This window comes from Anolis carolinensis, chromosome 2 (genome assembly GCF_035594765.1).
Source record: "Anolis carolinensis isolate JA03-04 chromosome 2, rAnoCar3.1.pri, whole genome shotgun sequence".
Lineage (NCBI taxonomy): Eukaryota > Metazoa > Chordata > Lepidosauria > Squamata > Dactyloidae > Anolis > Anolis carolinensis.
In genome coordinates, this window is record NC_085842.1 from 19,376,140 (window position 1) to 19,400,179 (window position 24,040).

The 24,040-nt window shown below is 43.0% G+C and overlaps 1 long non-coding RNA gene and 1 pseudogene across 1 annotated transcript; one reads left to right on the forward strand and one right to left on the reverse strand.

Moving 5' to 3' along the window:
• The first annotated feature begins 10,172 nt into the window (after positions 1-10,172).
• Positions 10,173-23,283, forward strand: LOC134297039 (uncharacterized). The gene is made up of 2 exons (XR_010003776.1): positions 10,173-10,572; positions 20,948-23,283. It is a non-coding gene; the product is annotated as an uncharacterized LOC134297039 (long non-coding RNA).
• Positions 15,693-20,960, reverse strand: LOC134297025 (zinc finger and SCAN domain-containing protein 2-like; annotated as a pseudogene).
• Positions 23,284-24,040: the final 757 nt, after the last annotated feature.

Consider the following 24,040-nt stretch of genomic DNA (forward strand, 5'->3'; position numbering starts at 1 on the left):
GTGTATGGGGGTCTTCTGGAGGTGGAAGGCAAAAAGATAAATTGAGTAAAGTTTGAGGGGACCCCCAAAGGCCATCTAGTCCCACCCCATTTCTGCCCTGAAGGAATCCAGAACAGACTTGCCTGTTCAAAGTGCAAAGTGTTTGCCACCCTCTGATCAGCTTTTTCTAATAGTCTCCCTGTAATTAGGACTTTATTTTTCTTTTCTTTTTGTTGTATCAACCTAGAGCCGTGAATGATGGGTTGTGTTGTCAAATTTCGAGGTTGGGGGATCTGTAATCTTGTTGTTTTGTCCGCTGCCCTGATGCCATCACTCTGGGGGTTGGTGCTCACCTCCATTTCTTATTCTGTTAAAATTTTCTCGTTGATATAATAATAATCGAGCATATCTATCTTGTTTGCTGTGTCATATACTATGTTGTTGCGTCAATAATAATAATCTCTCTCTCTATATATATATATATCTATATATATAAAAGAGTGATGGCATCAGGGCAGCGGACAAAACAACAAAATTACAGGCCCCCCAACCTCGAAATTTGACAACACAACCCATCATTCACGGCTCTAGGTTGATACAACAAAAAGAAAAGAAAAATAAAGTCCTAATTACAGGGAGAGGAATAATAGTTTTTAGCCAATTGCTGCCAGTTAGAATAATAATAATAATAATAATAATAATAATAATAATAATAATAATAATAAAAACTTTAATTATACCCCGCCACCATCTCCCCAACGGGGACTCGGGGCGGCTTACATGGGGCCATGCCCAGGACAATACAATATAACAAAATATAAAAAACAACATATCATAATACAATTAACCAAGGCTAAGCTCTGCCCACTTGGTCTCCTAGCAACCTACTCAGGCCAGGGGACAGGCACAGTTAGGCCTCACTTAGGCCTCTTCCACAGATTATCAGATTTTAACTGGATTATATGGCAGTGTAGACTCAAGGCCCTTCCACACAGCTATATAACCCATTTAGAATCTTATATTATCTGCTTTGAACTGGATTATCTTGACTCCACACTGCCATATAATCCACTTCCCTAAACATAAAGACTACCATACAACAGACATTCAATACCACCACTCCCTCAACAATTTCTCACCAACACCACCAGACAACGCCACAGCAACGCGTGGCTGGGCACAGCTAGTATATATATATATATATAGTAGAGTCTCACTTAGAGACTCCGCTTATCCAAGCTTCTGGATTATCCAAGCTATTTTTGTAGTCAATGTTTTCAATATATCGTGATATTTTGGTGCTAAATTCGTAAATACAGTAATTACAACATAACATTACTGCGTATTGAACTACTTTTTCTGTCCAATTTGTTGTATAACGGGCCCCTGGTGGCACAGTGTGTTAAAGCGCTGAGCTGCTGAACTTGCGGACCAAAGGGTCCCAGGTTCAAATCCCGCAAGTGGAATGAGGGCCCGCTGTTAGCCCCAGCTCCTGCCAACCTAGCAGTTCAAAAACATGCAAATGTGAGTAGATCAATAGGTACTGCTCCGGCGGGAAGATAATGGCGCTCCATGCAGTCATGACGGCCACATGACCTGGAGATGTCTATGGACAATGCCGGCTCTTCGGCTTAGAAATGGAGATGAGCACCAACCCCCAGAGTCAAACTACAGGAAAGGAGATTCCACCTGAACATCAGGAAGAACTTCCTCACTGTGAGGGCTGTTCAACAGTGGAACTCTCTCCCTCGGACTGTGGTGGAGGTTCCTTCTTTGGAGGCTTTTAAGCAAAGGCTGGATTGCCATCTGTCGGGGGTGCTTTGAATGCGATTTCCTGCTTCTTAGCGGGGGGTTGGACTAGATGGCCCATGAGGTCTCTTCCAACTCTACGATTCTATGATTCTATGAGTCGGTCATGACTGGACTTAACGTCAGGGGAAAACCTTTACCTAAACTTTGTTGTATAACATGATGTTTTGGTGCTTAATTTGTAAAATCATAACCTAATTTGATGTTTAATAGGCTTTTTCTTAATCCCTCCTTATTATCCAAGATATTCGCTTATCCAAGCTTCTTCCGGCCCATTTAGCTTGGATAAGTGAGATTCTACTGATGTATAAATGTAATGTACGTTTGTAGGACTGAGTAAACAACAAAACCACTGAACCAAATCACACCAAATTTGGCCACAATACACCAACACACCCAAGGTATGTTCTTCACTCAACCCCCCCCCCCCCCCAAAAAAAAACCAGATTGGCCTAGGTATAACACAGCCAGGCATTGAAGCTGCAAGGCTATTCAGTGCAATTTAACTAGACCAACAAAGGATTAACTTTGGTAGAAGGTGGTCAAGCTTTGAAGTAGCAATACTACTCTGTACTATTGAAGCTGGCCAACTAAAGATTCCCCTAGGTAGCAAACAGCCAGGCTTTGAAGCAGCGAGGCTATTCATTGCAATTCTAGCAGCCCAAAAAAAATTCCCCTAGAACACAAGTACCCAGGCTTCCAAGCAGTAAGCCTAATCCATTGCATTCTAACTCACCAAACATGAATTTTCATAAGAAGAAAACAACCAGGCTTTGAGGCTGCAAGGCTATTCACTGCTATTCCACTTGGCCAACAAAGGATCCCCATATGCCACAGCAATGCGTGGCTGGGCACAGCTAATAATAATAATAATAATAATAATAATAATAATAATAATAATAATAATAAAACTTTATTTCTAGACCGCCCTCTCTCCCCAGAGGGACACAGGGCGGTTAACATACATATAAATGGCAAACATTCTGTGCCCCAATGTTGTCATCAATATCAAAAGTATAAAATGACAATAACATACACATTATAATAAAATTCCACATTAAAAAACAATAAATTTATACATGACAATCAGTAAAAACATTATTGCACAGAACGACCGTATACCTAGACCAATTCAAATGACCAAGTTGCTGAAGATGTTCATGTTTTGTTCTGTATGCATTTTTTCCTGTTTTATTGTGATTATCTGGGCTTGGCCCCATGTTAGCCACCCCGAGTCCTTGCGGTGAGATGGATGCAGGGTATAAAAATTAAGTAGTAGTTGTTATTATTATTATTATTATTATTATTATTATTATTATTTTAAGCCAAAGAGCGGGCATTGTCCGTAGACGCCTCCAAGATCATGTGACCAACATGACTGTATGGAGTGCCGTTACCTTCCCACTAGAACGATAATAATAATAATAATAATAATAATAATAATAATAATAACAACAATAATAATAACAACTTTATTCTTAAATCCCGCCGCCATCTCCCCGAAGGGACTCAGGGTGGCTCAGCAAAACATTGGTTAAAAACACATTACATGAATTAAAACAATATAAACAAAATAAATATACGACAGCATAAACACATGAAAGACAGCAATTACTTTAAAACGTGGCTGCAAGTACAGTATATGTGGACGGTGACTAGTGCAGGACTCTAAGTAGGTATGATAGAGGCTATTGATTAAAGTGATTAAGAAGCTTTGCTGACAACTTGAACTAAAGAGAACCTCTCAACCTTTTTCCTTTCTGTAAGATTGAGGAGACAGCAATAGAGAAGTTAACCTTTGTCTGTTATTCTGTGATGCATTTGTGGTTAGCAAGCTAGGACAAATGTTGCAAGTGGGGCTAAAAAGTTGCTCAAGATGGTCAAGATGGTGCAGGGGAGAGACAAAGAAACAGGATGTCAGCAGAATGAAACCCCAAGCCGGAGGAAGGGAGGCAGGTCAAGTCTACTAGGTCAAGATGACCCAGTGAGATGTATAGGAAGAAAAGTCCCCCTCCCATCCAGATGTACCCTCACCCACTTCCTTCTGGTCTTTGTTTTGCGAAACCCTCACCATAATTAAAAATAGCATAGAAAAATTAAGAAATGCATACATAAGGGAAATAAAATTGTTGACCTAAGACGCTTGAAATTGTTGATGTAAGATGTTTATTACTAGCTATAAAAAGGATGGCCCTCGACTCATTCGGGGCAGCAGTCCTTTGAATAGAACTCTCCGGAGTTCTGACTCCTCTGCCACTTCACAGCTGTGCAAGGAAAATAAATAAACGAGATTCTGCTTTACCTCTGGAGACTGGTCTCTTGTCATTTGCTGCCTCCTGCCACGGACCACAAGGAGACCCCAAGCTGGGGGTCCCCAACACTCTGAGGATGCCTGCCATAGATGTGGGTGAAACGTCAGGAGAGAATGCTTCTGGAACATGGTCCTACAGCCTGGAAGACTCACAGCAACCTATATTTGTATGTATGTATGTATGCATACATATATGTATTTATGGCTTTTATTGTGTGTGTGTGTGTGTTTGGTTAAATATTAGGAAATATATTGAATATATGTTGAATATACAGTTGAGTCTCAGTTATCCAAGCTTCGCTTATTCAAGCTTCTGGATTATCCAAGCCATTTTTGTAGTCAATGTTTTCAATATATCGTGATATTTTGGTGTTAAATTTGTAAATGCAGTAATTACAACATAACATTACTGCGTATTGAACTACGTTTTCTGTCAAATTTGTTGTATAACATGATGTTTTGGTGCTTAACTTGTAAAATCATAACCTAATTTGATGTTTAATATGCTTTTCCTTAATCCCTCCTTATTATCCAAGATATTTGCTTATCCAAGATTCTGCCGGCCCATTTAGCTTGGATAAGTGAAATTCTATATACAGTAGAGTCTCACTTATCCAACATAAACGGGCCAGCAGAATGTTGGATAAGCGAATATGTTGGATAATAAGGAGGGATTAAGGAAAAGCCTATTAAACATCAAATTAGGTTATGGTTTTACAAATTAAGCACCAAAACATCATGTTATACAACAAATTTGACAGAAGAAGTAGTTCAATAAGCAGTAATGCTATGTAGTAATTAATGTATTTACGAATTTAGCACCAAAATATCACGATATATTAAAAACATTGACTACAAAAATGCGTTGGATAATCCAGAACGTTGGATAAGCGAGTGTTGGATAAGTGAGACTCTACTGTATGTGTGTGTGTGTATGTGTGTGTGTGTGTGTGTGTATATATATATATATATATATATATAATTCTATTATATATATATATATATATATATATATATATATATATATATATATACGCACATTTAACAAAAAACGTGTGTGTGTTGTTTTTGTTAAATGTGGAGATTTAAAATTTTTTTAAAATGACAACAACACTCAACTCCCAGAAGCCTCCGCTGCCTTGGCCAATGACCAGGGATTTTGGGGCCTGAAGTCCAAAGAAGTCGGAACACTAGAGCTCGGGAAACAGCGTGGAGGCTGGGCTGGGAAGCGCTCTCTCTATCTAGCCTGTTCTATTGCTGCGTTCAATTTCCTAGCTCTATGCACACACTCTGAGTCATCTAAATGTTGAGAACTTCAGCTCCCAGAATTCCTGATCATTGGCCCAAACGGCGGAGGTTTCTGGGAGCTGAAGTCCAGCGTATGGGAATCCCTGCTGTCTGTTGAGCCGGGCGGCGGCTGCCATGTTTGAAGCGGGAGGAAGTCGAGCGTCAGGGTGACCTCAGGGCAGAGCCGGCCCCGCCCCCTTCACGCCTTCCGCGCGCGCTCTCCCTCCGCCCTCTGCTCTGCTGCCGGTCTCACGCTCGGTTTCTGTGGCAACGGAGTCCGCTGGCGGAAGTGGGGCTTTCTCCAGGCCGAGAGAAAGAAAGAGAGAGAAACTGAGTAAGTGAAAGCGGCGCCGAGACGGGGAAGGGGCGGGGCTGGTCCAGATCTATCCTGGGATGGGTTCTGGAGACTGCTTGGCCGTTGCTAGCACCATTGCTAAGGAGAAGAGCCGTCTGCTAAGACGGTTGCTAAGGGAGGAGGAAACTGCTTGGCGGTTGGTAAAGGGAGAGCTGTCTACTATGAAGGTAGCTAAGGGAGGAGGAGCCCCGGTGGCGAAGTGCGTTAAAGCACTGAGCTGGAGACTGAAAGGTCCCAGGTTCAAACACCGGGAGCGGCGTGAGCAACCGCGGTTAGCTCCAGCTCCTGCCAACCTAGCAGTTCGAAAGAAAAAAAAGCCAATGTGGGTAGATCAATAGGTACCACTCCGGCGGGAAGGTAACGGCGCTCCATGTAGTCATGCTGGCCACATGACCTTGGAGGTGTCTACGGACAACGCTGGCTCTTTGGCTTAGAAATGGAGATGAGCACCAACCCCCAGAGTCAGACACGACTGAACTTAACGTCAGGGGAAACCTTTACCTTTTAAGAGAGGAGGAGACTGATTGGTTGTTGCTAAGAGGTATGGTTTTACCAGTCTCAGGTGTGACAGGTTTTTGATAGTAGGCTTAAAACACTTGTCACTTTGAATGCTATGCTGTGTCTAAATTTCATAGCAATTGAAGTAGTTTGGGAGATTTGAGGTCCCCACAAACGGACATTGCATTTTATTTATATTGATTATTATTATTATTATTATTATTATTATTATTATTATATAAAATACAGTACAACAATATAGTACTATATAATAGTAGTATTGTGCCACGCTAATAATATAATATATTGTATGTACATATGATATTGATCATAATGTTGTTATACAATAAAAATACAATATAATACTTATATATTATATGTAATATTACTAATAATATTGCATTATAGTGGTATCTATATATATAAAAGGGTAATGAAATTTCAGCCTAGGACAAAACAACAAAACTAAACACCCCACAACCTCGAAAATTGACAGCACAACCCCTCATCTACGCCTCTACGTTCATACCACATAAAGAAAAGAAAAATAAAGTCCTAATTAGAGGGAGAGGAATAATTGTTTTTATCCAATTGCTGCCAGTTAGAAGGCTAAGCTCCACCCACTTGGTCTCCTAGCAACCCACTCAGCCCAGGGGGCAGGCAGAGTTAGGCCTCACTTAGGCCTCTTCCACACTGCCTATAAAATACAGATTATCAGATTTTAACTGGATTATATGGCAGTGTAGACTCAAGGCCCTTCCACACAGCTATATAACCCATGTATAATCTTATATTATCTGCTTTGAACTGGATTATCTTCACTCCACACTGCCATATAATCCACTTCAGTGTGCATTTTATACAGTTGTGAAGAAGGGGCCTCATATAATCCAGTTCTAATCAGATAATTCCTCAATACTTTATTTCCCATACCACCATACTTTGCCACAGCAATGTGTGGCCGGGCACAGCTAGTAGTACAATATAGTAATATATAATACTAATATTGTGCTATGCTAATAATATAATATAATGTATCTACATATAACTTGTAAGTCACACTGAGTCCCCTTCGGGGTGTGAAGGGCGAGATATAAATGTCGTAAATAAATAAATAAATAAATATCTTACCCACATCTCCCTTTGGCTCAAGGTGGATTACAATTTAGCTAAAAACACATAATCATTATATAAAATGTGTTTCTAAATTATTAAAATTTATTTCTACAATATATATATATTAAAATACACAGAACAATGATTAAACTATAGTGGATAAAAGAGTTTAAAATTCGTGATTAAAACTGGCCAGATAGGCCTGCTGGAAGAGATAGGTCTTTAGATGTGTTATCAATTCTGACAGCTCATTTAGTTGTGTGAACCCTCCTGGCAGGTTGTTCCATAGTTTTGGGGCGAGCGATGAAAAGGTCATCTGGGTGATGGTTGCACTTGGGTTCTGAGTTTTATATCGTGGTTTTATATGCTTATTTGTGTCATCCAATTTGTTTTTTTATGTTTAGTTGTACTTTTTGTTTTATTATTAGGCACTTTGTGTCGGATGTAAGCCGCCCCGAGTCCTTTTGGGGAGAGGGTGGTGAGATACAAGACTAAATTTGTTGTTGTTGTTGTTGCTGTTGTTATGGCAGGATGGAATTGAGACCCCCCAAGGGCTCAAGTGTTCAAGGGGGAATGTATGGGACAAGACGATCCTATAGGTAACCTGGACTCAAACCATGAAGGGCTATAAAGGTGTAGTGCAAGCAGCGTAGATAGAGCCAAGTATTGGGTTAAGTGAAGATAGTAGCATATTCTTGTGGAACATAAGGACTGGGCATTTGTGACTAGGGACTAGGTGTTATCAAAAGCAAGCTTAAACAACCAAGTTTTCAGGTCCCTATGAAAGGTGGACAATGTTGGGTCTTGTCTAATTTCCTGTGGGAGGGAGTTCCAAAGCCGGCGGCCAGAACCAAGAAGGCCCTCTCTCTTGTTCCCACCAACCGCGATTGTCACAGTGGTGGGAGTAAGGGGAAGGCTTCCCCAGAAGATCTTTGAGTCCGCACATTGTTGGCGGGAATCACAGTGTTCCCTGGTGTCACAATTGTAGAACAGCTCACAGACCAATGAGGATACAGTTCCTTTATTTTTCAAGTCATACAAATAGAAAATAAGTCGCTTCTAAATTCTAAACTTTCCTTTGCAGCTTTCAGCTACTGCTTAATCATTGGGTATGAGGCAGACAGTTTTTATCAATGGGGGTTAGCTCCAGATCCCCCTTTTCCCTTCTGTTCTAGACTTGGAGGGAAATCATGTCTATACACCACTTTGAAAGGAGACATCCTTGTGGAGGAATACATTGAATTATTATAAGAAAATTCCACAAAACTCAAATAATCAAGCCAATTGTCCAGGTAATTAATATAACACCTTAGAAACAGATGCAGGTATTTTTGCATTGTTTTGCTAGCGCCATCCATCATAGAGTGGAAGGCGGAACTCAGTGCCCGTTCCGACCCCAACAGACTCAAGAAAGGGTTGTTGTATGTTTTCCGGGCTGTATGGCCATGTTCCAGAAGTATTCTGTCCTGACGTTTCATCCATCTATGGCAGGCATCCTCAGAGGTTGTGAGATATCTCTCACAACCTCTGAGGATGCCTGCCATAGATGTGGGCGAAACGTCAGGACAGAATACTTCTGGAACATGGCCATACAGCCCGGAAAACATACAACAACCCTGTGATCCCGGCCATGAAAGCCTTCGACAACACAGACTCAAGAAATCCTTCCAATACTTGGCTGTAAATTAGGGGCCCCTATCTGAAAATATGCACTCAGGGCACCCATGCAACCTAAAGAAGTGCTACACCAGTGGTTCTCAACTTGGGGCTCCCAGATGTTTTTGGCCTACAGCTCCCAGAAATCCCAGACAGTTTGAAGGCTAAAAACATCTGGGGACCCCAGGTTAAGAACCACTGTGCTACAATAACAGTTTAGCAAGTTCTGTTACAGTTGGCAGTCGCTTGAGGAGCATAAAATGAGCCTATTTCAAGAATACATCATTAACAGTCCATATGGTGTTGTAACTCCTGCTATCCAGCAATTCAACAATAAAGTCCATGGCAATCTGCTTCTGTAAGTATTCAGATGTGTTTTCAATTCTGGCAGCAGTCTTTGGGCAGCTGATGAAAAGGTCCTCTGGGTGACGGTCGCCAGTTGGGTTCTGGAAGGATGGAATAAAGACCTCCCTAGAGGGCCTAAGTATTTGAGAGAGGGAATTTACAGGAGAAGGCAATCCTGTAGGGAACCAGGACCCAAACTATGAAGGGCTTTAAAGGTCAAAACCAACACTTTGTGCTTTGCCCAGGAACTAATTTGCAGGTGTAATATGCTTACTCCTGGATGTTCCTGTAACTAATCTGGCTGCCGTATTTGAACCAACTTGAGTTTCTGAACTTGGTACAAAGGTGGCCCAATGTAAAGTGCATTGAAGAAGTCCAACCTTGAGGTTACTAATGCATGCACTTTCATCTTTAGGTCTTCAAATTCTAGGATGGTGTGCACCTAGCATATCAGCCAAAGCTGATAGCAAGCCCTCATGAACATTGTATCTACCTGGGCTGACATTTGGAGAGACAGATCCAGGAGTACTCCCAAGCTGGGAACACAGTCTTTCAGAGGGAGTGTATATTTGGGTGTTCTCAGCATATTTATAACATTCCACTCCATCCTTCGGATGATGTTTCCCAGCGGTTTCATGTAAATATTAAAAACCATTGGGAATAGAATGCCACTTGTGGGATGCCAAGTAAGACCTCCTTTTTTGAGGAACAGCTGTCCCCAAACAGCACCATCTGGAACCTGACAGCGAGGTGTGACCGGAACCACTATAACACAGTGCCTTCTATTTCCAGCTCCTCCAGGTCGGTCCATATAGGTGTTTATTCCCAAGAAGTGATGTTCTTCTTTTTTTTTGGGGGGGGGGGGGGGGTTAAAAGATTTGTTACCAGACAAAGAGCTCTTCCCAGTTGGGACAATCATTTTACCTGTTCTGGTTCTGGGTTCTTGGTCATGATGTCCAATGAGATCTTTCTGTGCTCAACATCTAATAGTGTTTTACTCTTTTTCATCAAGCAGGGACTCTCTGAATGAATCATGTGAAGAGAATCTTGTCAAAGCTTTGCTCTACAATTGCCCACTGTTCAAAATACCTCAGTGACAACAACAAGGAAGTAAGTCATAGGAAAAAATATTAAAACCTATGCACTTAACAAGCAAGATTGTGCTGCAGAAAGAGACAACTGGAAAAGAAAAGCTACACAACAATGAAAAACTGACGTAAGTCTGGTACTGTTTAAACTCACACAGGGGAGATGCTGTATAAATGCATGGAATGTGGCAAACCTTCCATCATAGTAAAAATCTGCGTTGCCGTCTAAACACCCACACCGGGGTGGGGGGGGGGAAGCCGTATAAATGCATGGAATGTGGAAAGGACTTTTCCCAGAATACATGTCTACATTGCCATGAAAGGACTCACACAGGGGAGAAGCCATATAAATGCTTGGAATGTGGAAAGAGCTTCTCTACCACTGCAAAGCTTTATTACCATCAAAGGACCCACACGGGAGAGATGCCAAATAAATGTATGGAATGTGGAAAGAGCTTCTCTCAGAAAGCTCAGTTGCATTACCATCAAAGGACCCACACGGGAGAGAAGCCATATAAATGCATGGAATGTGGGTGGAGCTTCGCTCAGAGTGGAGATCTGCGTTCTCATCAAAGATCCCACACAGGAGAGAAACCATATGAATGCATGGAATGTGGAAAGAGCTTTAGTCGGAGTGGAACACTGAGGTTTCATGAAAGGACCCACACAGCTGAGAAGCCATTTGAATGCATGGAATGTGGGAAAAGTTTTATTAGAAGAGATCATCTGTATTCACATCAAAGGACCCACACAAGGGAGAAGCGATTTGAATGCATGGAATGTGGAAAGAGCTTCAGATACAGTGGACAGCTGCATTGCCATGAAAGGACCCACACAGGAGAGAAGCCATATAAATGCATAGAATGTGGAAAGAGCTTCTCTCAGAGTGGAGATCTGCGTTGCCATCAAAGGATCCACACAGGGGAGAAGCCATATAAATGCATGAAATATGGAAAGACGTTCAATGATCATTCATCATGTGTCAGACATCAAAGAATTCAACACAAATGAGAAACCATAGCAATGCCTTAAATGTGGGAAGACTTTTTAAATGTATAATGTCATGAAATATGATATATGGTTTGAATGGAACTGTATGGAAGGAAGGAATGAATGAATGAAGATATTAAGGTCTGCAATGACAAACTACCTGCTTGCTGAACTGTAATTAGAAGTTGCTAATGAGAGCTGAAGGAGCCCCCGGTGGCGCAGTGCATTAAAGCACTGAGCTGCTGAACTTGCAGACCGAAAGTTGCAGGTTTGAATGCGGGGAGCGGAGTGAGCACCCGCTGTTAGCTCCAGCTTCTGCCAACCTAGCAGTTTGAAAACATGCAAATGTGAGTAGATCAATAGATACTGCTCCGGCGGGAAGGTAATGGCGCTCCATGCAGTCATGCCGGCCACATAACCTTGGTGGTGTCTATGGACAATGCCAGCTCTTCGGCTTAGAAATGGAGATGAGCACCCACCCCCAGAGTTGGATATGACTGGACTTAATGTCAGGGGAAACCTTTACCCTTACCTAATGAGAGCTGAAATAGTTGACCTGCCTGGTAAACTGTGATAAGAACTGTGACAATGATAAGATAAATGTTTACATCAAGTTAAGGAAATGTTTACAACTGTTAAGAAGGAAGTCGACACAAGGCCAACACCAATCAAGAAGAATCAACATCTGGTCCAGGAAACTGAGATGGAGCCAGGATGGAAGATGTCTATCATGCATTTACAACTTTAGGACAACATCAGCAAAATATTGCTATACAAGTGACCTTAATTGTGATAAGATAAGATAATATTGCTATACAAGTGACCAGAAATTGTGATAAGACAGCGACGCTCTTCACCCGCCATGCTCAGTAGAGGTGGTGTATGGAAGTGGCAGATTTGCAGGGAAGCAGTCTGGTCACTGGGCCTCCTTTTCTCATGGGAAGAGGAAGGAGTGCATTCTGGAATCATGATACGTATTGCAGGGAGTCAGTTCTGCTGTATGGAAATGGGTCTGATCCTTGGCATTGTCCTTGGGGGGAAAATGCATTTTGGAGTATTGAAGTTTTGGTGTTTTCGAGTTTTGCATTGGCAGGCTGCAGGAAGCAGGGCCTGGCCTAAGCAGGTGCTTTGCCAAGGAGGGAGAAAAGGATATGGTAATATTTGGAAGTATGCACGAGGACGGATACATGTACTCAGTGTGAATGCTGAGTAAAAATGTAACCCCCTTTGTTTGTTAATTAGCCAATGTAGTAGGTTGTTTGTGAATCCAATGTTGTTGCCTAGAATTTGCATGTCTGTGTGTCCAATATCATTCTCTGTTATTCAGTAAAAGTTCTGATATACCTAGTCACACTGAAATTGAAATAAAAAGAACCTGTGCTTTAAAGTTATTGAAAAGTTATTCATAAAACTTTTAGTCAGCGTAACCAAATGTGTTCCCATAAAAAAATTCACACGCGGGAGAAGCCACATAAATGCATGGAACGTGGGGAGACTTTTCCCATAAAGCAGTGGTTCCCAACCTGTGGTCTGTGGGCCACAAGTGGTCCACAAGAACTATAATATGGTCCGCAGCCTCATAGTTACTACTATGGATAATAACAGAGCCCAACCCAAAAAAAAGTTTCTTGGTGTCTTCGTTTTTAGGCCTGTTCCTGGGTTATTTGGAGTGCCGATTCAGAAAATTTCATTGGATAGACAATATTAAATATGGTTTTCTGTGGGTGAGCAGATGGCAACTACTGGATGGCATATGTTCTGTACCAGAAATTAGAGCTGATGTGGTCTATCCAATGTAATCTTCTGAATCAACACCCCAAATAAACCAGATCTAAAGTTGACCAAAACCAATTCGTAACCGTTTTGGTACTAATGTTGGAGAGTGGTTCCTGGTCAAAACAAGGCTGGGAACCACTGCCATAAAGTCACCGCATTGAGGATATTGAGAGGGGGATCATCCCACTCCCATCACACCTGGAGCTACATTTTCCTGCTGAGATAATGGCAACAACAGCAATACAAAATCAGCCACTTTGATCCTTGAATGTTTTTGCAATGGGGCTTCTTTCTTCTGCAGTCCCCTCTTAGCCAAACGGACACCTGGCTGTGAGAGGAGTGCAGCATTAACTGCGCAGGACCTTCTGAGAGAATCTGAGTGCTTTGGGATGCTTGGATACTTAGGCACTCTTGGCTTTCCAAGAGCAGCACTTTGTCCAGCTTCAAGCTGTATGCCAGTTGCTCCCTTCCTTGGGAAAATAAATAATAGTAATAATAATAAACTTTATTATTACCCCAACATCATCTCCCCGAAGGGACTCGGGGTGGCTCACAAAAGCAATCCAAAATGCTGCATATAAAATATACAATACACAAGCATAAAAAAATAACATTGGATTACTCTCATGTCTTCCACATGGGGCTGCCCTTGAAAGGGGGCAATAGCTGCGGGAGGGAGGAGGAGGCTGGAAAGGGGTCCAGTAGCTGAAGATACTATGAAATGAAATAAGTGGCAGCCAGTTTCTTTTTCAGTGGACCTCTTTGAGACATTAGAATTACCAAGAAATTCACAGGCTTCCCATTTGATTCTGAGCTCACGGGGAGGTATTGGTTTTGACCCACAAAGCTCCAAATGCTTTGGGTTGGGATCAGAATCCTCAAAACACCATCTTAAGGAAACACTTAAAGCAATGCTGTCTGATTTACAAATCCTGACGCCCCTTTCACTTCTTAAAGTGATAAGCTTCCAATTATGCTTTTTAAATAACCCATGTACAATACATTTTCAATTTCATCACCACCAAACAGATTTCACTTTACAGAGTTGGTTACAGTCATTTTACAATTCACCGAGCCTCCGGTGGCCTAGGGGATAAAAGCCTCGTGACTTGAAGGTTGGGTTGCTGACCTGAAAGCTGCCAGGTTCGAATCCTATCCGGAGAGAGTGCGGATGAGCTCCCTCTATCAGCTCCAGCTCCATGCGGGAACATGCCTGCACTTTGGCATTCCTTTCTTGTCTGTTAGAAACACAGAATCATAAGAGTCGGAAGAGACCTCATGGGCCATTCAGTCCAACCCCCTGCCAAGAAGCAGGAAAATCGCATTCAAATTTCTCCCCTTTCCAAGTTTTAATTATTTCATTGACAAAACTTTTGCAGTTTTACAAAACACTTTACAATTTTAAATTGCTTATCCAGATTTTCACATTTTGAAATTCTATTGCTTTAATTATTATACTCAAACAAACCATGCATTCCCATTTGCTCTTACTTTACACCAGAAAGATAGGCTTGCCTCAGTGATCTGGTCTTTGCAATGGGGTGAGTTCTGACTGCATGTCCCACCTGTGACCTGGCTTTTTCTTTTTCATCACTTTGGCAGATTGGTCAACAAGTTCAGCAGATCCGAATCATAAAAACTAGAGTTGTAAGAGACCACATTGGCAATCAAATTCAACCCCCAGTCATGCAGGAAAACACAGTCAAAATACTCCTGACAGATGGCCATCGAGCCTCTGTTTTAAAGCCTCCAAGGAAGGCGTTTCCACCACACTCTGAGGCAGAGAGTTCCACTGCTGAACAGCCCGTACAGTCAGGAAGTTCTTCCTAATGTTCAGGTGGAATCTCCTTTCCTGTAATTTGAACCCATTGCTTCCAGGGCAGCAGAACACAAGTTGAAGAAACCCTGCCACAGGAGCATGGAAGACAAAGCAAGAAAGGTCCTAAAAGGAAGGCAAAAAGTAAGCAAGAACTACAGATGAGTTAAGCCTCCAACTTTTCCGACAAGTTTTAATTGTCAGTCCTGGGGGGAGTTAGAATTGGACTTTTTTTTAAAAATAATTTCTTTCACGATGTATAATGGGGAGGTGAGGGAGGGAAGATAGAAGCATCCAGCCATCTTGGGCGCACAAGGGCTTCTGGGAGCGTTCTCAATCCTCAGAGGACACTCTCTCCGGACCTTTCACTGGCACCTACAAGGGAGGGGATGGAGGCACCTGGTAGAGGAAGCTGACAGCCAAGGCAGGACTAGGCATCTTCCTCCAGGCCACACAAGGGCTCGAGAGCAGCGAGGAAGAGCAGGAGAGCAGCTGTTGATCTGCAAAGGTGGCGCAGGAGAAGGAGGGCAACGAGGAGGAGACCAGGAGAGCAGCCCCCCCCCCATCCTGCCTGGAGGGGCCCCTACGACTCCACTCGCCACAAAAGCGGCACTGGTGGTGTAGCGGAACCTTTGTGCTACGGTCCTTGCGAGACGGACAACTGGAGTCTTTCCAAGAAAACAGTTTATTGGCAAGCGGCCGCTGGGGTTCCCCCTAGCACAACACGGTGCTTTCCCAGGGAGAACCCCCAGCGGTGGGCTGAGTAAATATTTATACACATTACAGGGTTCGGGTTATGCCCGCCCACAAGCAAATTCATTGGCTTAGAGTTGTGACGCGGCTCGACTTGTATCCAATCAGCGCTGACCAGCGGCCCGGGCGCACTCTTTCTGTGTCGTGTTCACAATCACTCAGAGCGCCTGCGTGCGCACGCGCAGTTTGTTTATCTTTAGCTTTCATTTCTTCAGAAACACGTGATTTCCCAGAAACCACATGTTTCTGTGAGTTTATGCACCCGGGTCGCTAGCCGTCGCCATCTCTGCCCATATATGGCGTTTCCTGGGGTTCTTTAACCTCCCGCCTCAGTGGCAGAGGACAGCTGGGAACTAGCTATGAGGGAAGGGATGGAGGCACCTGGCAGAGGAAGAGGAAAGCAGACGGCCAAGGCAGGACGAGGGGCCCCTATGACTCCTCCTGCCAAAGAAGTGACATTGGCGGCAAAAGACAGCTGGGAACCAGACTGGGAGGACGGCCGTATATTTTGTACCACTATCGCAGCAGTCTCTCCTAGTGCTTCACCTGCACCTATGAGGGAGGAGATAGAGGCACCTGGCGGAGAACGAGGAAAGCTGAAGCCCAAGGCGGGATGAGGGGCCCTACAACTCCTCCTGCCTCAAAAGTGGCACTGGCAGCAAAGGACAGCTGGTAACCAGACTGAGAGGAAGACCGTATGTTTTGTACTGCTGCCACAGCAGTTTCTCTTAGTGCTTCATCTGCATCTATGAGGGGATGGAGGCACCTAGCAGAGGAAGAGGAAAGCAGACGGCCAAGGCGGGATGAGGGGCCCCTATGACTCCTCCTGCCAAAAAAGTGGCACTGACGGTGAAGGACAACTGGGAACCAGACTGAGAGGAAGACCGTATGTTTTGTGCTGCCACAGCAGTCTCTCCTAGTGCTTTGCCTGCACCTATGAGGGAGGGGATGGAGGCACTTGGTGGAGAAAGAGGAAAGCTGAAGGCCAAGGCAGGACGAGGGGCCCTACGACTCCTCCCGCCTCAGAAATGGCACAGGCAATGGAGGACATGTGCCGCCTGATGACAGAGGTCGGCCTGGACCTGGAAACGGTGACCCAGGCCTTGCTGAAGAACAGCGGGGAGGTGGGGGCAACGGCCTGCTGTCTGAGGACGGGGCGGTGCCCAGATGGAGCCCCTCGTGGAGCCGGCAGCATGACCAGGACCTGCTGTGGAGGTTGTAAGAAAAATTCAGGGCAGAGAATATGGCCAAGTGGGAGGCTTTCCGGAGGAGCAAGAGTCACAGGCAGGCCCCTCGCTCAGAGGAGGAGGACCCAGAGAAACCAGCCTACCTTCCTGGCGTCATCCTTCAGTGTGCCTCTAAACCAGGCCTGGGCCAACTTGGGCCCTCCCTCCGGGCCTTTTGGACTTCGGCTCCCATAGTTCCTGGCAGCCTCAGGCCCCTTCCTTTTCTGTGACAGTTCCTACTCATGCTCAGTTAGATTCTCCGATGACTCGCAGATTGTTGTTTAAGATTGTTCTATGTTGTATGGTTGGAGAATTTAAACTGTTTCAACTCTAGTTTGCTTTGTTTTTACTATGATGTTATATGTTGTAAACTGTTTTATGATGTTTGATAGTTGTGAGCCGCTCCAAGTCCCCCTTGGGGAGATGGAGGCGGCATATATATAAAAATAAAGTTGTTGTTGTTGTTGTTGTTATTGTTACTGTTCTCTTCCACTTGGTTCCAAAATTCTCTGCTAGCCATGGTCTATGGGGATTCCCTTTTTCCCCCATCTGCTTTTGGAGAGTCCTGTATTTGCCAATAGGAGATGGAGATTTGACTTGACACTGTCTTTAAACTTCCAGTATCTTTTGAGATATCTCTGAACTTAATTTGAAATTTTCCTTGTTTCCTCTTGCTTTGACTCTTGATTGTTGTCCGGGGTCCCTTCTCAGTCCCTGCTTCTTTTTGTTGTTCATCTTTTTCCATTTTTCCATATTTATTCACCTCCTCTTGCTCATTTCTCTGCTCCTCTTCTTCAGGGGCCAAACCTGTCCTTCTCAGATTAGTATTTAATGGTTCCTTCTGAGATACTGCTTCCTGGTCTATGTTTTGTACATCCTCTTCCCTTTTTTGGATTCATTTAACTCTCCTTGTTCCCCTTGTTCATATTGCTGTCATTTCTTCTCCAGGGCCAAGCCTGACCTCTTCAAGTTGGTATTCATTTGTTTAAGCTTGGTGTTTGTATTATTAATCATATTTCAACAAGTTTTCAATTTATTTATTTATTTATCATGTCAGAAGCGAACCGAGGGTACAAGCGAAGTTTAAAAAACTTGGCATTATACTAAATGTCTTTTGACCAGTAGCTGACCACTTGGAGTGTCTGTGGTGTCACTGTAATGAGATCATTGTGCATGTGGCAGGGCTCAGGCTGCATTGTAGTAAGTGGTCTGTGGTTTGCTCTTCTCCTCACTCACATGTCGTGAACTCCACTTTGTGGCCCCATTTCTTAAGGTTGGCTCTGCATCTCGTGATGCCAGAGCGCAGTTTGTTCACCACCTTCCAAGTCGCCCAGTCTTCTTTGTGCCCAGAAGGGAGTCTCTCATCCGGATTCAGTCACTGATTGAGGTTCTGGGTTTTAGCCTGCCACTTTTGGACTCTCACTTGCTGAGGTGTTCCTGCGAGTATCTCTGTAGATCTTAGAAAACTATTTCTTAATTTAAGGCATGTGTGTTTTCAATTAAATGTCTTTTATAAGTATCTCCTGTATTTGGTGATGCTCCTAGAAAGTATTATTGTAAACAACCTGAATTGCTTTGACTGCAGCCAAGGTCATTCTGAAGAAAGTAACCCCATCTGTGCTTTCACTTTAACCAAACCGATTCACTTTAATCCCACTAATTACAGATCATTATTTGAAGAATTTAAATTTGTATATATACACTTGGAAATTAAAAATTATACTTTCCTCCGTCATATGGTAATAGTCTTCAATCCTCAATAACTTGCAGATCTTTAAAAGTTGGATGTTTTGTTTGTTATCTTTATAGTCTCTTCTGTCGTTTTCCTTTGAATTTCACCAAAACAAGGTCCTTTGTATACATTCTAGTTCCCAAGGGTCTTGAGGGGGTCTTAAAGGGAAGGTATTTGTTTGGTTGGTCGACAGTTTAGGTGGAAAACAGCTGCCTGAATGCATGTGTGTTCCATCTTCTGTCTCCTTCTTAGCGGCAAAACACCCAGAGCTGCAACCTCTGCAGAAATCTTCCCACAGATTTAATTTCCCCAGTCATTACGCTACTGTTTTCGGAGTTTGCAAAAATCTACACTTCTTGGATTAATTTATATTCTAGCCAGATGAACTCTGCTCTCTAGAGACACACAGATCATGCTAATGGCTCCACTTCACTTCACTTCACTTTATTTCTTAATTAGTCGCTCTCCACCAGAGTGCTCCGAGCGACTTACAATTTAAAAGGATTCCAGAGGAATCCTTTTGCCATTCTCCCTGTTGCCATGCCAAAGCCAGAAGTCCAGAGAATTTGACTTTTTATTACTCTTCTAAATTTCTTGTTAACTGTTCACCTGTGCAGATCCAACATTTTTCCTGGAGAGATTAGAGCACCTTCAAGAGTTAACTCAGAGGACAGAACACCTGTGGTTAAGCCTGAACCTGTTATCACTTAAAGAAATGCTGTGTAACTACAAATCCTGACAAGAAGGGCCACCCAGTCCAAGCCCCTGTCATGTAGGAACACAAAATCAAAGCGAGTCCTTTAAACAAGAAGGCAAAATTTCAATCCAAACGTAGCTCTTTCCGCATTACATGCATTTTATGACTTCTTCCTTGTGTGGGTCCTTTGATGGGTATGCAGCTGTGCATTCTGAGAGAAGCTCTTTCCACATTTCATGCATTTATATGGCTTCTCCCCTGTGTGGGTCCTTTGATGGGAACGTAGATCTCCACCCTGAGATAAGCTCTTTCCACATTCCATGCATTTGTAGGGCTTCTCCCCTGTGTGGATCCTTTGATGGGTATGCAACTGTGCCTTCTGAGAGAAGCATTTTCCACATTCCATGCATTTATATGGCTTCTCCCCTGTGTGAGTCCTTTGATGGCGATGCAGATGAAAACTTTTTCTGAAACTTTTTCCACATTTCATGCATTCATGTGGCTTCTGCCCTGTGTGCGTCCTTTGATGGGAATCTAAATGTCCAGTCTGAGAGAAGCTCTTACCACATTCCATGCATTTGTATGGCTTCTCTTCTGTGTGGCTCCTTTGATGGGAACGCAGACTTCTCATTGGAGAGAAACCCCTTCCACATTCTATGCATTTATAAGGCTTGTCTCCTGTGCGTGTCCTTTCATGGTACTGCAGATGTCCTCTTAAACTAAAACTTTCCCCACATTCCATGCATTCATAGGGCTTCTTGTCTGTGTGAGTCTGTTGATGTCTAGTAAAATAATATCTACAACTGAAGCTTTTTCCACATTCCATGCATTTATATGGCTTCTCCCCTGTGTGCGTCCTTTGGTGGGAATCTAAATGTCCAGTCTGAGAGAAACTCCTTCCACATTCCATGCATTTGTATGGCTTTTCTCCCGTGTGGGTCCTTTGATGGGAATGCAGATTTCCCATTAGAGAGAAGCTTTTTCCACATTCCATGCATTTGTATGGTTTCTCCTCTGTGTGGATCCTTTGATGGGAACGTAGTCTTCCCATTTGAGAGAAGCTCATTTCACATTCTATGCATTTATAACGCTTCTCTCCTGTATGGGTCCTTTTTCATGGGACTGCAGAAGTCCTCTTGAACTGAAACTTTTCCCACATTCCATGCACTCATAGGGCTTCTTGCCTGTGTGAGTTTCTTGATGTCTAGTAAGAGACTGTCTACAACCGAAGCTTTTTCCACATTCCATGCATTTACATGGCTCCTTCCCTTTGTGAGCTGCAGGAAGATATTCCATTGTTTGTCATTTATGATTCGCTTATTATGTCAGGTTTCCAATATGAACTCTTTAAAGCAGCGCAGGATTTCTTCTCGGGCTTTGATTGTTCTGTAGCCTTACCGGTCTTTTTTCCAAACCACTCTTTTCACAGTACATTTGTGCTTTTTCCCTTTCATTTCACAAGCATATAGCTTCTAATATTTTTCTTCTACTTATTTCCTTGTTATTGTCATAGCTGTGTAACTTCAAGTGATTTCAGGCATCATTAAAGCAAAGCTTTGACAACATTTTCTTCACAAGATTTCTTCAAAGGCATACCTGCTGGATGAAGAAGAGGAAAATCTCATAAGGAGTAGATCTCATTCCACATCATGACACAGAGCCCAGAATCAGGAGAATAGGTGAGGAGACTGGCTCAACTGGGAAGAACTCATTGCCTGGTGAGAAATCTTTTAACCCAATAAAAATAATATCTGGTAAAAACCAAAGGGAACAAGGGCCCAAGATCATGTTTCTAATATTTTTTGAACTGCAATGTGTTAACGCTGTAATCAAGCCTTTGTAAAAGAAAATATCTTGAAATGCTATCAGTAAGGTATGGAACAAAGGCTGCAAAAATACTGTCTATATCCCTTCTTACAAACATCACATCCCAGGAGTGGCCACCTATATGAGCACACCAACTCATTTCATAGAATCATAGAATCATAGAATAGTAGAGTTGGAAGAGACCACATGGGCCATCCAGTCCAACCCCCTGCTAAGAAGCAGGAAATCGCATTCAAAGCACCCCCGACAGATGGCCATCCAGCCTCTGCTTAAAAGCCTCCAAAGAAGGAGCCTCCACCACGGCCCCGGGGAGAGAGTTCCACTGTCGAACAGCTCTCACAGTGAGGAAGTTCTTCCTGATGTTCAGGTGGAATCTCCTTTCCTGTAGTTTGAAGCCATTGTTCCGTGTCCTAGTCTGCAGGGCAGCAGAAAACAAGCTTGCTCCCTCCTCCCTTTGACTTCCCTTCACGTATTTGTACATGGCTATCATGTCTCCTCTCAGCCTTCTCTTCTGCAGGCTAAACATGCCCAGCTCTTTAAGCCGCTCCTCATAGGGCTTGTTCTCCAGACCCTTAATCATTTTAGTTGCCCTCCTCTGGACGCTTTCCAGCTTGTCAACATCTCCCTTCAACTGTGGTGCCCAAAATTGGACACAGTATTCCAGGTGTGGTCTGACCAATCAGTCTTAGGAGGAAAATACTTCATTGCTTTTTGTGGATTTCTGAACATGCGAAGTTAATTAACAAGTATTCCTTGCTATAAGTATTTTTATCAACCATCTCAGAGCCGAAGATCGTCTGGGGAGGCCCTGCTCTCGGTCCTGCCCCCTTCGCAGGCGCAATTGGCGGGGACAGGAGGCAAGGCCTTCTCAATGGTGGCCCCACGGCTATGGCACTCCCTCCCCAGGGAGATTAGATCAGCCCCCTCCCTCCCGATCTTCTGCAAGAAAGTGAAGATATGGCTCTTCGACCAACCTTTTGAAAACCTGGTGCCGCAATAGATATAAAAGACTTGGAATCTGACCAATTGAATGGCCCGGACTTTGCTCTTGGATTATGTGATGTTCATGGTTTTAATTGTGTTTTATTGTAATTTAATGTGTATTTTAAATGACTTTTTATAATTCTTTGTAATTGAATTATTGCCATGTTGTTAAGCCACCCTGAGTCCCCTCCGGGATGAGAAGGGTGGGGTAAAAGTATAGTAAATAATTAACTAAATAAATATAATGGCGATACCTTTGAAAATTACTGGAAGCATCACTCTGCTTTGAATTGGACGCACCTTCATTAACCTCATAAGCTGGACCAAAACTAACAAAATGAATTTCAACAGGGACAAATGTTGGCTCGACAACAGTCCATGTGAAAAAGATCTTGGAGTCTGTGTGGATAACAAGTTGACAGCCAACAGTGTGTTGCAGCAGCTACAAAAGCCAATGGGGTTTTGGGCTGCATCAAAAGGAGTCTAGTGTCTAGATTGAGGGAGGTCATGATGCCTCTCTATTCTGCTTTGGTTAGACTTCACCTGGAATAATGCATCCAATTCTGAGCACCACAGTTTAAAAGAGATACTTGACAAACTAGAAAGTGTCCAAGGGAGTGCAACTAAAATTATCAAAAATCTGGAGACCATGCCCTACCAGGAGCGGCTTAAGGAACTGGGTATATTTCGCTTGCAGAAGAGAAATTTGATAGAAGACATGATAGTAATGTATACATATATTAAAGGATGTCATAAGGAAGAGGGAGCAAGCTTGTTTTCTGCTGCCCCAGCTTTAACTCGGTCCGCACTAAGGTTTATGTGCAAGGTTTATGTGGACGAATGGATTAAGTATTTTATTATACTGTTTTAAATGTATTTATTGGATTGTTTTAAATTGATTGTTTATTTGCTATGTTTTATTTTTGTACTGTATACTGGCATTGAATTTGCCATATTGTGAGCCGACCTGAGTCCCTTCGGGTGAGAAGGGCGGCATATAAACGATGGAAATAAATAAACAAATAAATCTTGAGAATACTTTTGCTCATTGCTGTGTTTTGTGGGGAGATGGAATCCCTGAGGAAAGAAAACACAAGACAGCCTTGTGTGCAGCAGACATACATGGAGGCAGATACATGGGGAGGTGCCATGTGCCAAATTCAAGGACTAATTTCACTTTCAAGGACAGTTTCCCTTAATGGTTGTATTATCCAAGCTATAGATACGCCCCACCTGCCTCACTGGCAACAGAGCCTCTGAAGATACCATTAGCCAGAAATGCAAGAAAATGTCAGGAGAGAATGCTTCTGGAACATGGTCATAGAGCCCAGAAAACACAGAGCAAACCACTGGCAACAGAGCCTCTGAGGATGCCATTAGCCACAGATGCGGGTGAAATGTCAGGAAAGAATGCTGTTGAAACATGGCCATACAGCCCGGAAAACTCACAGCAACCCAGTGTATGATCCAAGCTTCGGGAGATTCTGGGCCACCCTGAAGCATTGTCCAACCTCCCACATCTCTCAGCAGGTACAAAACATTCCTCCGGCATTTATAATCTAATGAAAAGGGTTGGCTTTTTAAAGGTGGCATGGTTGAGATTTTAAGGTAGCTTTCATACAATTTAATATTTTGATTGCTTAATTGTTTTAATAACATAAACTGTTTACATGCTTTTAAAATTACATTTATATGTTAACATATCACCATGTTTTTAGGAAGCTTTTTTATATTTATTGTTGCCTGCCTTTGAGATCCTATAGTGCAGGTATAGGGCAAACTTCGGCCCTTCAGG